This window comes from Macrotis lagotis, chromosome 5, assembly GCF_037893015.1.
Source record: "Macrotis lagotis isolate mMagLag1 chromosome 5, bilby.v1.9.chrom.fasta, whole genome shotgun sequence".
Classification (NCBI taxonomy): domain Eukaryota; kingdom Metazoa; phylum Chordata; class Mammalia; order Peramelemorphia; family Peramelidae; genus Macrotis; species Macrotis lagotis.
The window spans coordinates 266,175,204-266,192,796 of NC_133662.1; the positions used below are offsets into that span (position 1 = coordinate 266,175,204).

At 41.2% G+C, this 17,593-nt stretch overlaps 1 long non-coding RNA gene across 1 annotated transcript in view; it reads right to left on the minus strand.

Moving 5' to 3' along the window:
* LOC141490214 (uncharacterized) overlaps positions 1 to 17,337 on the minus strand; it is a 33,104-nt gene extending 15,767 nt beyond the window's left edge. Inside the window, exons 1-2 of the long non-coding RNA XR_012469093.1 lie at positions 17,259 to 17,337; positions 5,511 to 5,603 (exon numbers count right to left, since the gene is read on the minus strand). This is a non-coding gene — a long non-coding RNA (uncharacterized LOC141490214). The remainder of the gene's footprint in view (positions 1 to 5,510; positions 5,604 to 17,258) is intronic.
* Positions 17,338 to 17,593: the final 256 nt, after the last annotated feature.

Consider the following 17,593-nt stretch of genomic DNA (forward strand, 5'->3'; position numbering starts at 1 on the left):
CTTAGGGGCAGCTAGGTGGCGCAGTGGATAGAGCACCTGCCCTGGAGTCAGGAGTACCTGGGTTCAAATCCAGCCTCAGACACTTAATGATGACCTAGCTGTGTGGCCTTGGGCAAGTCACTTAACCCCATTTGCCTTACAAAAACTAAACAAATAAATAAATAAAATCGTAACAGAGGGACACAAGTTCATGACAGATCCAAAGTTAGGAGAGATTTTATAGTCTCATCTAGTCCCTCATTTTATAGATGAGAAAACTGAGTAATGGAGAATTCATGTGACTTGCCCAGGGTCACATGGGCATTAAAAGGTCAAGTCAGGATTCTATTCAAGGTCCTCTGACTCCAAAGTTATTGTGTTTTTTTTTTTACTTTCAGTCACTCTAAGAGCAGGTATTTAAAAGGTAACACTAACTATTAATATATCAAAGGCCCACTATTTCAGATGCATCTGTTTCATCAGGTGATAAAATAAAGATAGCCTAATAGATAGAGTCAAGAGACAAGAACTCAAATTATATGGCTATCTATTTGTCAATATAGCAATTTATATATGTATCTATGTCCCAATTATGTGAGCATGTGTGTATATTTACTTTTATACACACTTTTATATATATAATTTGTGTGCATATAAACCTGTGATTCAACTGAAGTCAGTGGTAGGACCAAGGAAAATAATCCACCTCTCTCAATTCAACAAGTCTCGAATTCAAGTCAGCACTTTCTCTACAATCTTAGATACATGTGAAACAATTCATGAAGGGTCATCCCATCACTACATGTCCCTCATGATGGGACTTGAATCCATATGTTCCTGGACCAGAGGTGGGCCGGGCCATCTATGTTCTCTTCTTTCTATCACACTGTTTGTCTTTGTCTTTGTCCTTGTCCTTCTCTTTCTTTTTCTCTCAATCTAGACTTTCTGTCTTTTTCTGTTTTTCTCTCTCTGCTCTAATTTCTCTCTCTCCTCCATATTTATATGTGTATATGGACACATCTGTAGATTCACCTTGGGAATTTTCAGAGAGGGAATCCTGATGACTCAGGAGCAGGTCTCCCTGATTATATGATAAATCACAGAATGTCCAATTTGGAAGGGACCTCAGAGGTCAGCTACTCCCAAGAGTACTCCCATGCATACCTGAATGAGAATGCCCTCTAAACATTTCCAACTGGTGGTCATCCAATCATCAGGGGAGGGAGAGAATCCCTCCCTTTCCAGTTTGTTCAAAATATTCTAGGCTCACCCACCCTAAACTCTTTCTAGCCCCTTCCCAAGCTAACCCAAATTGTTGTGCTCTGGAAAGGTTTCTGGATAGAGTTTTAAACCCCAACTTTGTCCCTTCTCCCACTGGAGTAACTAAGGTACTGGTTCTTCCTTCTTAGAACTATAAAATGAGGAAGGGTTGATCCCAAAGTCTTTCCCAAAATCTAATGATCCTAAATCTTTGCCAAATAGTGATTTAAAATCAAATATTCCCAAAGCAGTACACTGGCTGAGGAGAGAGTTGAGAAGGGAAGACTGAACAACAAGCTCTCAAGTTTGCCTGATCTCTGAAAAACAATGCTATAGACCCACTCATCTCCCAGGTTCTTGTCTTCTTCCTTCCACCACCACATCATCCCCCCCCCCACTCCCACCATGGCCAAAGGTAAAAGTTCGAAATGTAAGCTACCCAGGTGTTGACTGACATCTTTGACAACCGGCCTCAGTCCTACTCTGTCCCACTTTAAATTCTGACATGAATCCTAATCTTATGTAAGTCCTCATGGAACATTTTTCCAGAGAAGTTCACAAAAGGATTAAATTCTTATAGGGTGAACCGTCAAAAGATGTCTTTGGAAAGAGTGATCCCTGGGATAGGTTGAGTTGAATAATTCTGGGATTGGTGGGCAAGAGGGAAAGTGCAGGATGAAATGAAACCCAAGTCTTACATATGGGTTGGGGAGAAGCCCACTGCATTATCTCTTGGATTACTTTGAGGGAAAGGATTACTGGTTGGATTTCCCTCTCTAACTTTAAAATGCAAAACTGCACACCTGCCCATACAGCCTTTGGGGATATACTGACAGGGCAGGAAAAAAGAAGATCGTTTCCAGGGATGGGTTCCCGATTGCATTCTGGCCACTAGACTTCCTTGACCACAAGAACAAGGAGTGTGTTAAGTTTTTATTGTGGTCTTTGAGTTGATATTGTCACGAGTTTGGGGAAATCTACTCTTCCATAATTTAGGGACAAAGCAGTCTTACCATGGAATTCCTCCTATATGGCTAGAGTTGCTGTGGATCTTCAAAAACTAGTTGATGCAATGGATAGAATACCAGACTTAGAGTCAGGAAGGTTCCTCTTTCTGAGTTCAAATCTGACCTCAGACACTTACCAGCTGTGTGACTTTGGACAAGTCACTTTACCCTGTTAACCTCAATTTCCTCATCTGTTAAATGACCTGGTGAAGGAAATGGCAAGCCACTCCAGTATCTCTTGCCAAGAAAACCTCAAATGAGTGAGACATGACCAAAAAACAACTGAATGACAATTTCAGTGGCTGTATTAACAGAGACATCCTATATCATCCTAGGAAGGAGAATATCCTAGGGCTAGCACTGGGAGGATCATAAGCAAACAGGACCAGACCAGAGCAAACAGATGCAAAGTGGTTAAATGCATGGACTAAGGACTATATATATATATATATATATATATATATATGTATATATATATATACATATATGATATGGAGTTTATAAAATGTTAAATTTAGATCCAGAAGGAACCTTAAAAACTATCTAATAACCCATCAGTTTAACAAAAAAAAAAAAAAACCAAGGCTCATAGAAATAATATACCTTTTATACCTTTGCCCAAGCAAAGGTATAGAACATATATTTAGGATTGGAAGGGACCTTGGAGATGATTTAGTTCAAGGCCCTCATTTTATAAATAAGGAAACTGAGGCTTAGGAGGTGAACTGACTTGCCTAAACTCATCAATCATAAGTGACAAAGGAGGTTTTTGAACCTAGCTCTCTTTTAATTCAGTGAGAACCTAATGGAGTCTTTTTGTTTGTTTGTTTGTTTTTCTTTTTTTGGTCTGAGAACCAACCCAGCTAGATTAGAAGGGACTCTTCACCAGCATGCCTGAGAGAGATGTTTGTTTTTCTATCACAGTACCTCTTCAGAACCATCTACCAGAACTAAGGGCTTTGGATCTCCATCGAAGATGATAAGCGTGTTGACACCATCATCAATCCTTAAAGGACTGAAATAATCACAAGACTGTGACTCCACTGAAAAAGCAATGAAAGTAAAATCCCTGAAGACCTAGGGAGTAGAGAATTTCCACTGAGCACTGGGTAGAAAGGAGGGTGCCCTAAGGTCCTGTGCTAAATGGTAAAGTCTGACTGTGAGGATGCAGTGTTACCTTTTGGGGGACTTGATTGTTACCACAAAAGCCTGACTGAGGTTTTTCTATTGAATCCATGGAGACTGAGATAACAGAATAACTTTATTATCCTTGGCACCATAAAGAGTTAATTTGTCTGACCAATGGGTGAGGGAAGAGTTTTAAAGGTAAGTTTACCACACAAGCATCATGTGGTTTCTTGTCTCAAAGTGGGGTGCAGGCCTTCCCAAGAGCAGCCCCACATCTTAGCTTAACTCTGCTACTAGGGAGAACATTTCACAACTGGTGAGAGTGCAGTATGGCTTCAGTTCAAACACCTCATAATCTCCTTTTCCAGTTCACTGCTTGGAAAGGTCAGACATCTCATCTCAAGGCACAAGAATTTCAAGCCTTGGTCCTAGCTTTGGAAAATAGTGAGAAGGGAACAAAGGAATGTTTCCCCTCCTTGCTTTAGATCAGGGCGTTGGAGCATGAATAAGAGTTGGTAATATGCAGCCAAAATGAAGGGAGCCCTGAGGTGTGTGGGGAGGGGAAGGAGTGCAGACACTGAACCACCTGACTTTCTCAATTTTGCCTCCTAACAGCTCTCCCTCCAGAACATTCCATCTCTCACCTGTTCATCTTTGTACAAGTGGTTCCCTGCATTTGGAATCCTCCATCCTTGCTCCCAATATTCAAGTGCCACCTTTGTGAGACCATTTTGGAGTGCCCCCTGCTATCCCTTCATCTTTGTTTTTCTTTCTATATTTTTGACTAGTTATTTCCCACTCATTTACACCTCCCCACTTCCCCACCTTAGCTCACCTAAGCACAGAATAGATGAAGCTTCATACACGCTTGCTGTTAACTGCCCCCAGTTCCATGGGTCTACAAAGCACGTTCCATAAAGGATGAGAGGGCAAGGATTATTAGTTCCCTTTTAGAAGGGAATAAATTGAGGAAGGGACTTGCTCAAGGTTCCACAACTAATAGATGGCTGAGCTTCCAAAGCTTGACTTTGGATCTAGTGAATCCACAGTTCTCCTTATCCCAGAGCCTTCTCTCCACTGGGAGGCCATGATAGAGCTGACTCAGTGCCATGCCTTATCTGGGTCTATCTTCTGGTTCAACTGACTTATAGCATGTGATTGAAGGTGAAAAGAAACCAGTGAGGTGCTAAGGGCAAGGAGCTCAGATAGGAATCCCAAAGCTAATGACCCAGGCAGCTGAGGGACATGCAAGCAAGGAGCCATGGGGGGGGGGGTGGAAGAGGGAAGGGGTAACAGAAAGGGATGGACCACTGAGAAGGGTAAACACAGACTCACCCTCACCCACTCACATACTTACACACTTAATAGACACACACATGCAAACATGCAAAAACATGCTCATACACATTTAGACATACTCACACAAACAATCCTATAAGCACACTGACACTCTTAGAAACATACACATACACAAACACTCTGACTTATATACTTGGAAACATAGATGTATAGATACACACACACACTCACACACACACACACACACACACACACTCATGCCCCCATACCCACACATACATATTTTTACAGTTTTACACACTCACAAATACACACAGGCTAATAGACATATACACACTCTGACACTCCTAGAAATTTACATATACATACACACTTTGACTTATATACTTGGAAACATGTAGATATATAGACACACATACACACACACACACGCTCATAGCCCCATACCACACATACATATTCTTACAAAGTTTTACACACTCACAAATACACACTTAGGCTAATAGACAGATATATACTCTGACACACTCATAGAAACACACCTTTGCACATGCTCTAACTCATATACTTGGAAACATAGATATATTCATGTCCATACACACATTTGTTCATACACATTTATTCACACACACATACATAGACTCACATACACTGATACACACTCACATATACACAAACTCTCTCACACACACCAGCCCCCAGAGAAGCTATGGGGCTGAGGCAAGGATGAGGGAATTTCAGATTGAGGAAGAGGAAGGAAGGATTTAGAACAGCCATTCCCTAAGTGGTCCCTAAGGTTTCCTGGTAAAACAGTTGCTTTATTCAGTAGCATCTCACCTCTCATTTCTCCCTGGAGAATCTCCATGGCAGAAACTGGTTCTCCAGTAGACGATGTAAATGATCTTTTGCCTCAGATGGCAGCTTCTTTCTCTGAAAGCAAGAATTCTGTGACACTAAAGTTCCTTTAAAATCTAATTCATTTAAACAAATATTATCTAAGGATATTCTTCCTATTTAAAATTCTGTATCAATCTTACTCTCAAAGTATACACACACCAGCACACACCAACACACACACACACACACACACAGAAACAGACACACATACACATATACAAACTATGTGACTTTCTGACCTCAGGGAGCTTACAATCAAATTGAGTGGAGAGGGAGGGCTGAGAATCATGTCCAAGATTTACAATTGGAAGGATGTTAGATTATCTAATCTCATACAATAGTGGAGCACTAACTTTGCAGTCCTAGGACTTTAATTTAATCTCATATCTGTTACTTATTGACTGCAGGCAAGTCAAACTCAGTTTTCTGGATCTCAGGTTCTTTATCTGTGAAATGACAGTTTGGACTCAATAGTCCCTAACTTGGTCCTAATCCAACCCTCCCTCTTTCCAGACAGGGAAACCCAAGCTCAGAGAGTGAAAGATACCTCTTTGAAGAGTGCCCTCAATAGAAATGGGAAAGTTGAATGGACTTTAAGGGGGGAAATTGGTGATGGGTTCAAGGTGATAAAGATATAATTTAGTAAGCTATTATTGTGTCAGACACTAAGTGTTGGGTACACAAAGACAGTCTTTGTCCTTAAGAAGCTTACATTCTAATGGAGGAAATGGGGGAGTGAAAAAGGAGGAGGAAAGGCTGCTGTGGGGGCATGGGTAAATCAAGAAAGTGAGAAACTGAATCAAGAATGAGTATGTTTTGGGGGACTCTTTGCCAAGGGTTGGGGATGGGGATAGTCCTGGGTCAAGGATTCATCACTCAGGAGGGAGATAAGTGAGGCAAAGGTGTATTCCAGGTGAGAAGTCTAGAGAATGAGGAGGAATCTCATTTTTAAGATTTAATTGAGGGCATTTAGGTAGAAGTTCATCACTGGTCTTTGGGGAAAAGGGAGTGAAATTCAGGGAAGAGATTAGGACTCGGTGCATAGATGTAGGAGTCATGTGCTTAGAGGTGGTTGTTGAAATCAAGAGAGAAGATGGAATTACCAAAGGAGAGAGTGGAACATGGAGAGGGCCCAAGTCCACAATGAATCAACAACTAACAAAGACTAAGGAGATATAGCAAATGAGTGATCAGAAAGCCAGGAAAGAAAAGGGTCATGGATTCCAAGGGCAGTGAGAGTAGCCAAGAGGAGGAGAATGGACCTGATATTGCCAAAATTCCTTATTTACTGGATTATAAGATTCACTTTCCACTTCAGGAGAATTCTTTCCCCATCCTTTGGCAGTAGCCTCATTAACTCAATCTGCATGCAATGACTAAAGTTACCATTTTAACAGTTTATTTTAGAAACTCCTAGTAAACAGAAGTTTGTTTGGATTTTAGAAGTTGCTTCAGGCAATATTTAAAATGAAGGTATCTCTTATCCCAATAAAGAAGGTAAGCAGAAAGATGGCTAAGGATTAAGAGAAAACTTCCAATTTATCCTCAAAGATGTCAACCTTGGTTTATCAAGTGGAAATAGACTCAAAATCAGTCCACAGATATCAAAAATGCAAAGACAAGCAAAAAAACTGCCTGTGTCCTCAAGGAGCTTTCTTTCTAAAAGGAGAAGACAAGACATCAAAGGAAAGTGAAAAGAGGATCTAGAAAGATAATCAGAAGTCCAGAGGGGTGTGACCTGGTGAGGGATAAAATAGACATGATTACTTGATCTTCCTACTCTCCTTTCCTACTTAAAAGGGTCTTCTGCTCCCTCAGGAAAAGATTTCTCATTCTCCCTCCCAAAGAACATCCCCATTTTAATAGTGGTTTCTTTCACTTCAGACCTGAGCTTTCATGGAAGAGGCTGAGAGAGAGAGAGAGAATAGAAAGAGGACTCCCTTCAAAGTCAGAAAGATCAAAATTCAACTTCCACATCTGAACTGGGCAGTGCAATTCAATCTCTTCAATTTACAGATGTGGAAAACAAGTCAGAGAGCCCAAGATCACTCAGCTAAAAGCACTTCTTCTTTGCAAGGTAATGGGGTTAAGTGGCTTGCACAAGGTTACACAGCTAGGGAATTATTAAATGTCTGGGGCTGGATTTGAACTCAGATCTTCCTGACTCCAAGGCTGGTGCTCTGTCTACCGTGTCACCTAGCTGTCCTTATTAAGTGAAGTCTTAGTGATTATTGACAGACTCACTGATCAGGGAACAAGGTCATTCAAATGAGAAATTAAAAGGAAATGACTAATCTGGTAGAAGGAAAGTTTCCTCAGTGGGAGTTCCCTAGGCTCATGGAATTGTAGATTTAGCTGCAGCAGCAGTAACAGTAGTGGTATAGGATCAAATTGAGTGGGATTATACTTGAGTGAAGCCTCTCTCATGGTTTCAATGAGTCTTCATTTTTCACAAAGCCACATCAGCAAGAATTGCCAAGTTTCCCCTTCTCCAAGGTCAGGTGGTACCAAAGATCATATAGCACAGTGCTCATTGATCCCATATATGGAAGGATACAAAGTTATCTTTCTGATAGGATAAAACTGAATCTGAATAATTATGCAAATAAGGCTTGAAAATTCTTTGCACCGATTGGCTAGATACTGACGAAAAGATTGTGAGCCCAACTATCTAGTCAATAGGTGGCAGTCCAGGGGGTTGGGACTGCTTTGTGGACTAGGATAAAAGGGGCTTTCACACTTCTGCACTTTGCACTCCTCCTATTGCTGTAACTCATGTTATGGAGGTTATGAATAAAACCCCTTTTGGTTCTCTGGTCTTGGTCTTCTGATTATTCTGTTTAAGGAAGAATTAGTGCTACAACACACAGTTATGATCCCCACACAGCATTATCCCAAAATAAGATCTAATTGAAAAGTAAGTCCTAGCATGATTATATTACAAACTTGGAATTATAAGCCCCCAAAATAAGCCCCAGTTAAGATCTCCAACCAGATGGACATATTTAGTACATCCATTGCAGCACATGGCAGACATATTGAATCATAAAATAATTATATTAATATGTAAATATTATTGACATTAATATTTAAAATAAATGACAATATGCATTATAATTATTTGTAAATACCCTAGTGATGCCTTTGGATGAGAGGTAAACAGATATCCCCTGAAAATAAGTCCTAATAACTTTTGGAGCAAAAATTAATATAAGATCTAGTCTTATTTGGGAGGAGATGTGGTAATAGCAACAGTAGAAGTAATAGCAGTAGAAATAGCACCAGCAGCAGCAGTAGCAGCAGTAGTATCAATAGCATCAGCAGTTGGAATTCTTGTTTGTGCATCACTTAGGTTTGTTGGGTATTTTCTTTGCATTCTCATATGGTATCCTGCAAGAACCCCAGGAAGTTCCTACATATGTGTAGCAATTACCCCCATTTTGCAGAGGAAGACTGAGATTCAGAGAGTTCAGAACAATTTTCTCAGAGTCCTGGTCTTTCTCACTATCCACATGTTAGGTTGTTTCTAGTATAAGGAACTCCAATGATGGAACTCAATCCACCAATGAGGAGCTGTACCTCTTCTGAAGCTACTCAGCTTAGAAGGTGATGTGGGGCACTAATGACTGGTTCAGAGTCACATAATTAGGTGATGACAGGGCAAGGCTTTAAAATCAAGTCTTCTTAATCCAGTGATCATGCCAGGAAACACAGGCTTCTGCATCTCTTGGTCTTACAGTGTTATCTGGAATTCAAGAGGCTAAATGAGCTGTCCGGGCTCACACAGCTAGTCTGAACCTGAACTCAGAACTCTCCTGCCTCATAACTCTACCATGTTGCCCTCACTCACAAGGTCACCCCCCCCCCCAAGTCTAGTGCTCACTATCTCTCTCCTGGTCACATCTAGAGCCTCCTCAGTGGCCTCCATACCTCCATTTTCTGCTGGCCTCTGTAACCCTGGACATTGTCTTTCCTACCTTATATTCCTTGGGACAGCCATGACCCGCCCCCTTCTTTTTGCCCCACTCCAAGCCAGATGTTCTTCCCCCTGGTCTGTAGCAGACCCAGAGCCCTTCCTTTCCCTGTGATTCCAACACAGACCAAGATGCTGCAGGCAGAGTTCTGGGTACTCCATCAAGGCAGATTGAAACAAGAGTTCTCAGCAGCCTTTCATCCCAACTCAGGGAGGTTGTCTACCCAGTGCCTGAGCAGGGAAGCCCCATCCATCATAGCGGGTAGCAGCTGTCCAGCATCAACCTATGTCATTGTCTGAGAATGCAGCAGACCCTTTCGGTCCTGTCACTGTCATGCTTCAGATTGAGCTCAGTGGCCATGGTGTCAGTGACAACAGCTGGTGCTTTGGCCAGACTGTCCAAAACCAAGAGGAAGGTGTGTGATGAGACCCTGGTAGGCTTGATCCACCCCTAGGAAAAGAAGGGAACCTAGGAGGAGGATGTCTTGCTTACATTCCACCTACTATTGGTCACTGAAATATTGCTTGCAACAGGGACCTGATCTGGGCTTTCATGAATGTGGGCAACTTCCCTAATCAATGTAGATAGACAACCTGGTCATGAATCAAAAACAAGCTCTTACTAGATAGTTTACAGTAGGAATTCTAGCAGAGAGGCCAGGAAAACATGGGTTTAAGTCCTGTTTCTGAGATATACAAGCTGTGTGACCTTGGGAAAGTCACCAATCAGAGATCTAGCACTGGAAAGAACTTTAATGATTAAAACTAACACTTCATTTTACAAATGAGGTAACTAAGGCACAGGATTTAAATGACTTTAAATGACTTGCCCAAACTGAATTAGTTAAAAATAATCTGAGTCAAATTTGAACCAGTTTTACTGGTTTCCAAGGGCAGGGTTCCCCCATCCAGGACAGAATGTTTCCTACAGTCATTTAAACTCTCAGTATCCCAGGACCATTCTAAGATTAAATTTTCCATCTGCATTGGTAGAGAGAGACAGGAAGTTTCCTCACTGGGAGCCTCTCAAATCAATAAAATCTCAAACCAAAAATCTTCCAGGCATTATGTTAGGTATTGAAGAGAAACTCATAAAAATGAAATAGCTTCTACTTTATATAACTTATAGCCTAAGAATGATGCCTGGAGCACAGAGAGGTGGAGGGTCTTTCAGCCAGAATAGGTCAAAGGGAGAATTTGTGCTCAAGTTTCCTCAAACACCATAGCCTGTTCCCTAGCTGCAAGGTCACAATGTCTCAATTACTTTGGGATACTCTTAAAGTGTCACAGAATCTCTAAGGTGAAAGGGACTTCTGAGATCACTCTGATCCATCTTTACCTGATCATGTCTGACAAGTGACCAGTTCACTTATCCGGGGCACCTGCAAGGAGAAATACATAATCCCAGGAAGGAAAAGATCCAGAAACCTACCTGGAAACCTCCAGATATTTACTACTCATCTACAGAATATACTGGACATTGGGATGCCCAACGTGAGGCTTAACGAGATGATTTGTAAGCTCAGTCCAATGAAAGTTGATTCCCTTGAGCTCTGAGTCACTTGTAACACCAGGGGAACCAGCTGGACTAGGACTAAGCCCTCAACTCCAGCTCAGATCATACAGGATTCGTTCTCCCATTTCCTGGGGATTAAACAATTGTCTTCATCCCCTTTTACTGGAAATCATTTCAATTCTGAAGGACCTTAAGAGTTCATGAACCTCCAAGGAAGGAGTCAAATCACATGTAGCAGACAAGATTGAAAACTCTACTGATGACTGACAAATAGTCAAAGGAAATAAACAATTTTCATAGAAAGAATCCAAGTTTTCAAGAGTCATATGAAAAATGCTAAAAATTACAAATAAGTAGAGAAAAGCAAATTAAAATGATTTCATCAGATTAGCGAAGTGGACAAAAAAAAGACAATTGACAATTCAGCCCTTCTAGAAAGCATTTTGAAACTGCTCTCAGTTACCACATGAAGGGTATTCCCTTTGACCCAATGGTACCATGATGAGTCCTCAAAGAGATCAGAGAAAGGAGAAAGGAATCCACATGGACACCCTTTTCCATTTCCATTTGTAACTCCAGCATTGTATCCCCTCAAATTCAGGGTGAGGGTCTGGGCTACATTGTCTACTTCCATCTTTCCTTCAGGTTAATTCCCTTTTTGAGCTGGATGGAGGGAATTAACACTCTTTGCTTGTACCTCTCTCTAACGAGCATATCCTTGTTGAGTACTGTGATTGGCCTGTAGAAATGCCATTAAGATCTACATAGAGTGAGCCAGTTATGATTTGTTAATAAGATGTGTGTATCACGGTTCAGGATGTATGGAGAGGAAGAGCCAAATAATCGTATCAAACATAAGTGTTCGAGTAACAAAAAGACTGGTGTTGCTCCAGGGCTGCTGGGAAAACAGAAAGATGTCCACCCAAACAGGGTGGAGGACTGAAAAGGAAAGGAAAGCACTTCTCAGAATCTGAGGCAAGTAGAAGTTTGTAAAAAAAAAAAACAAAAAAAACAAGTTAGGTTGTTGCGTCCAACTTGGCTCGAGGGAACAGCAGCCACGTGCCTCAGTCATTAGAGCTGAGGTTTGGGCAAGTCTTCAAATTTTCCCCCAGGAGGCTCTCAAAACTCCTCTTCATTCCAATACAAGATCCTCACTCAGGCTTTTATTGCCCTCCAGTCTGGAGGGATTGGGAAAGTCCATTCCATCCCTGCCCGGGTTCCAGCCCCACATACATGCTGAGGTTTCTGGGATTGATTTAAGCTAGTTGTTCCCATACACTAGCAACATTAGCCTGTCAGTCATTCACCCTTCTCCTACAAGGAAGGACTTGGCCGATGGAAGAGATGTGGGAGAGAGCCAACTCTTTAATAGATGGATATCATATCCAGTAAAGAAGTTGGGAGAGCGTAGCCAGGAGAAGACCTAGTCGGAAGGAGACAGCTGACATCAAGAATCTGAAGGGAATTCAAGTAGAGAGGATCCAGTTCTTCTCCTTGGCCCCAAAGGGACAACAAGAATAAATAGGTGGAAGATGCAAGAAGACCTGGATTCCAGTTCTACCTTAAACCAAATTGACTGTGTGACTCTGGGTAAGTCATCTACCAGTCAGTGCCCTGGACACCTCTCTAAGACTCTTTAGGTGCAGAAAAATCTCAGGTCTGCGTTGGTAGAGAAAGTTCTTCAACCAAGAGACACCAATGAAATGGCTGGACCCCAAAAAGCAGGGAAGGCTTACTAAATAGAATATTACTCCATTTATCAATTTTAAAAATTGGGTGGGGTGACCTCTGAGGTCCCTTCCAGTTCTAGAGTCATGACCTCATGAACTTTAGTATATAATAAAGGTTTGGACATGATGTCCAAGAGAGTCCTTGTGAAGAAGAAATGAATCAGGCCTCTGAAGACCTGAGATGACATTTAGGCTCTCCTCCTTCTAACCTGTATGACTGTGACCAAGGAGCTTGACATCTCTGGACCTGTGTTTCCTTGTCTCTATGAGGTAGGGACTGGACTAGATGACCTGGAAGGGTCCTTTCAACTCTTATTAAAGTAGGTTCAATTTAATCAAAGTTGTTCAGCATTTCTGTGGAACAGGAATTGTACTAGATACTGGAAATATAATTACAACTAAGTAAGATAGTACCAACCTAAAGGAACCTGCATTCTACTGAGGGCAGAGAATGGGTATCTGTATATGTGCATATGCCCATGTATATAATATAAACATATATCTATATACACATTTACATGTATATAAAATATGTAAATAAAATAAAACAAAGGAATTTCCAGAGAAAATATCCAGGAATATTCAAAGAATCACTGTAGACCACTTGGCAGTAGATATGAGTTCTGAAGGCCAAGAATTGACTCTTGGTGAAATCCTCCCCTTTGACACATCTATCTGTTTTGTTCAGATTGTGAACCTACGGAATATTAGTAAATTTTCTAGTATGGCACCACAAATTTTACAAAAACATTGTGAGGTCATCAGTACTCACATCTCTAGCCCATTATACAGATGAAGAAACTGAGACTTATTTAATTGAGAGACTTTTCCAGAATCAACCATCTAATAAATTCTAATGTTGGGATTTAAATCCAAATCTTTCTGTTTCCAAAACCAGTGCATTGTCTACTGGGCCAGACTGCCTTCTCCCAGCTAACCTTAGAAAAGAGTCTGGGATTTTGCCAGCTCTTAGCCATAGCAGCACTCGATAATAATAAAAGCAAACAGAACATGGAAGATAAAATGGAAAATCAACCCCTGTTGCTCTGAAAATGGGTGGAATGGGTGGAGTTCACTTGCATCATAAATCCCTATGGATTTCCCTCTGGCTCTAGCCCTAGCAAGAAACCCAACCAATGACCTAGACAAAATGTTCTTACACCTGCTTGTGAAAGTTTCCTATGATTATAACTGGCAGGAAAGGGGAGTCTATAACCAAAGTTGAGTGTTTCCATGGAAAAAGTTGGAATATTGGCTTGGTTTTTCCTTTTTTGATCCTTCAAAAAGACGCCTGCTTGAAATGAAATCAGGGTCATTTTTTTCCCCTCTCTTAAAATACAACTATTTCATCCTTTGGACTCCCTCATGCGGCCAACCTTTGTGGTTTGGGGTGGAGAAGCACTGGAAAGGACTCAATCCATTTCTCAAGACATCTGAATTTTGTTTTTAGCTCATTCAAAACTCTCTATTTTTTTTTAAAAAGAATATAGCACCAACATCTTGGCTATATATTTTTAATATCCATAAAGTCCCTTCCTCCCAGTCATAATATGGGACAGGACCACAAGAATCCTTTCATGCTCAGCTCAAAGCAGTCCCTTGCCAAGTTGTCTCTCTGTGGTCTGACTAAAGTTTCCTTCAGCTGTATTTTTCATTTGTAGTCAAATGGTCAACATGACCTTTTTTCCAAAGACATACATCTCTATTATCTCCATTTTTGCTCCTTTTCCTCAAAGGTCCACTCTGGAAGCACCCCACAAGTTGAGGCAGGAAGGTGCTGAGTAGCCAAAATCTTTTGATATTCTGTGTTCCTAATCCCTTCCTTAAGGACTCCTAAGAGGAAGACCACTTTTCTGCCAATGGCCAAAGAAATGCAAAGATATGAAGCCAAAACCTACAGCAAAGAGATATTCTTGGCCACAGAGAAAGGCAGAAATGGAGCCCCACAGAGAACCTATAGTTAGTGAATATAAGCAAATAACCACAGCTGTCAAAGGACAAGGCATCCAATCATGAGCTAGATCTGAAGGACAAACTTGTGGCTACTTATGGTTCCACAGATTTTATTGGTCCTGGCTTCATTAAAGGAGGGAGTTTACAATCTGAGCAATGATATTGTGGGGTGTTCATGAAAGGGCTCAGAAGCTAGAGTTTAGAATCAAAAGTTCAAATTTTGTTACTTAACAAGTTAGGAAAGTCTCAGCTCTGACCATCCCTATCTTTGTCTAAGGGAGTAGACTAGATGACCCACTAAAAGGTAAACTCCTCCTGAGTTGGGACTATTTCTTTCTTTGTATCTGTAGCTTCACTATGTCAAATACTGCCTAACACATGATAGGTTGTTTATTAAACACTTGTTGATTGATTTGGTTTTTGATTGAAGGGTAGGAGACTTGGGTTTGAGACCTGGCTTAACCCATCTCTTGCTAGTCCTAAATCATCCACTGCAAATTGGACACTTCTAATTGAGTGTCCGCAACTCATTATCCACTACACTCAGCCTTGTTATTTCTTTTGAGGGGATACACTGTCTTTTGGGTCACTTGAGTTCAAAACTTCAGACTTATCCTAGCCTCTTCCTTCTCATCCCCATATCTCTTCTGTTGTTGTCTTGTCATTTGAATGTTCATATGATCTCTTCCATTGATTATATCTATTCACAGAATTGGTACCCCAACTAAAAAACTCATCACCTTCTTCCTGAACTTAATTAGGGCAGCTAGGTGGCACAGCAGAGAGAGCACCTTCCCTTGCAGTCAGGAGGACCTGAGTTCAAATCCAGCCTCAAGATACTTAATAATTACCTAGCTGTGTGACCTTGGGCAAATCACTTAACTTCCATTACCTTGCAAAAACAAAAACAAAAAAGGGCAAACATCAGAAGCAGCAGTAGCACCTTGAACAGTGTCTAGTAAATGTTGTATGAATAAAGAATACTTACTATTTAAGACACTTCCCTCTCATAATCCCAGGTTTATGGTTAATGAAATGAGAGTTTAGGTGACATTGTAAGCACTCAGTATATGTTTTTTCTTCCCTAAGTCAGGCAATTAACTTACTATATTTCTTGTGATCAATTATGTATTAGGGATGCATACATAGACATCAAGCAAATCCTGCCTTCAAATAACTTAAAATCTTTTGAAAAAACACAGGAGTAAATAGAAAATATATTTGCATCCCTAGAGATACAAAGATTAAAATAGTCCCTTCTTTGGAAAAGCTTGTTACAACTGGGGAAAACAACATATACCCACATAATAAGTATTTGCAAATTAAATATGAGATGAATTCTAGGCAATTCCGGGAGGAGGTGCTAGAAGCAAGGTTGTCAGAGGTGCCCTTGGGGGGACCCTCAACTCACTTCAAGGAGCACTCATTCACCAAGAACTGGCTAGAGCTACTTCTCTTATACATTGGATACTAGAGATTCAAAAAGAAAAATGGAAAGAATGTATGATCTCAGGGAGTTCATAGTTTATTGTCAGAAAATCACATTTATTTAAAAAATTAAATACAACAAATATATACAAATTTACTTCCAGGAAGAAGGCCTGAGGCTAATGTGAAAAGCAGTTGGTTAACAATAGAACAAGTGTTACAGAGAGCATAAGAGAAGAATGAGATAGAATGGGATTGGCCCCTGAGATGGACAGAACTGACATAGATGGGGAAAACAGAACAAGGAGACAGAAAAGTAGATTGCCTTGCCCTGTCATTCACAGGAGCAAAATGCTGACTTGAGTATCAAACTCTAAGAAAGAAAGAAGGAGTGAGATGAAGGGATAATATAAGCTATCAGGGTAAATAGGGGACCCTAGGCCATTCTGTTGGTCAAGTAAAATCCAGGAGGTTTGAGAGAGAGAGAGAGAGAGAGAGAGAGAGAGAGAGAGAGAGATGGCTGAGGTGTTCAAGCTCCATGTTTCAGCCAGGACAGTAGAGTAGACATATAATAGCAAGGTTTTGACTGTAGTTCCTCAATGTATATGCAGGCATGGAATAATGACCAAAAGTTAGAAGGTTTCCAACAGAGTTTTCCTGAGCAAAGGTAAAAACCAGTCAGGTGCGGATGGCAGTCCTTGACACCGAGAAAAATACAGAATGAATTGCAAAGGAAAAATAGGAGCTCAGTCAAGGTTAAAGATAGGAGGAGATAATTACTTCAGTCTGTCAAGTAGCTTCAGAGGAGTAGCCCAATTGACTCGACACATCCTTCCCACTCTCCCAACAACCCCCCTCCCCCCACTGCTGGTTCCAAATGAGAAGCATCTGGACTGTGGCTAGGAAAAAAGCTGCCTCATTGATGATCTATGCTGCATCATTACAGGTTCCCTCATAGACAATGTACACTGTTTCAACCCTTTGGCCAGCAAAGCTGGGTTGGTTCCAAATTCCTTCACTTAACCTTGGGCTTAGGGGAAAACATGAGGATCGAGCTAATTACTGGACTAGATTTCAAGCAAACTTACCACAAGACTCATAACCTGGAATGGGTCCAGACCGCTGTCTGGTTCGCCAGACCAGTCCCCGGTTCTTGGTTAGTGCGTGAAATTAGAGTTGCAGGGGACACAGAATGGCCAACTTGGAAAGATGGTGCCAAGACCAGCTCACTAGGAAAGGGTGGACAAAAGGTCACCAAGTGACAGCCCAGTGAAGTCTGCCCTTCCAAGCTAAACGCATTCATTCCCCCACTCCCCAGGCCCATGAGGCTTTCTCAATATCCTTGTGTGGAAAGACCTCACCCCAGGTTGACCCACCATCGAGGTTTCAGCCGTAGAGTTGACAGATGTAATTAAAGTAATGA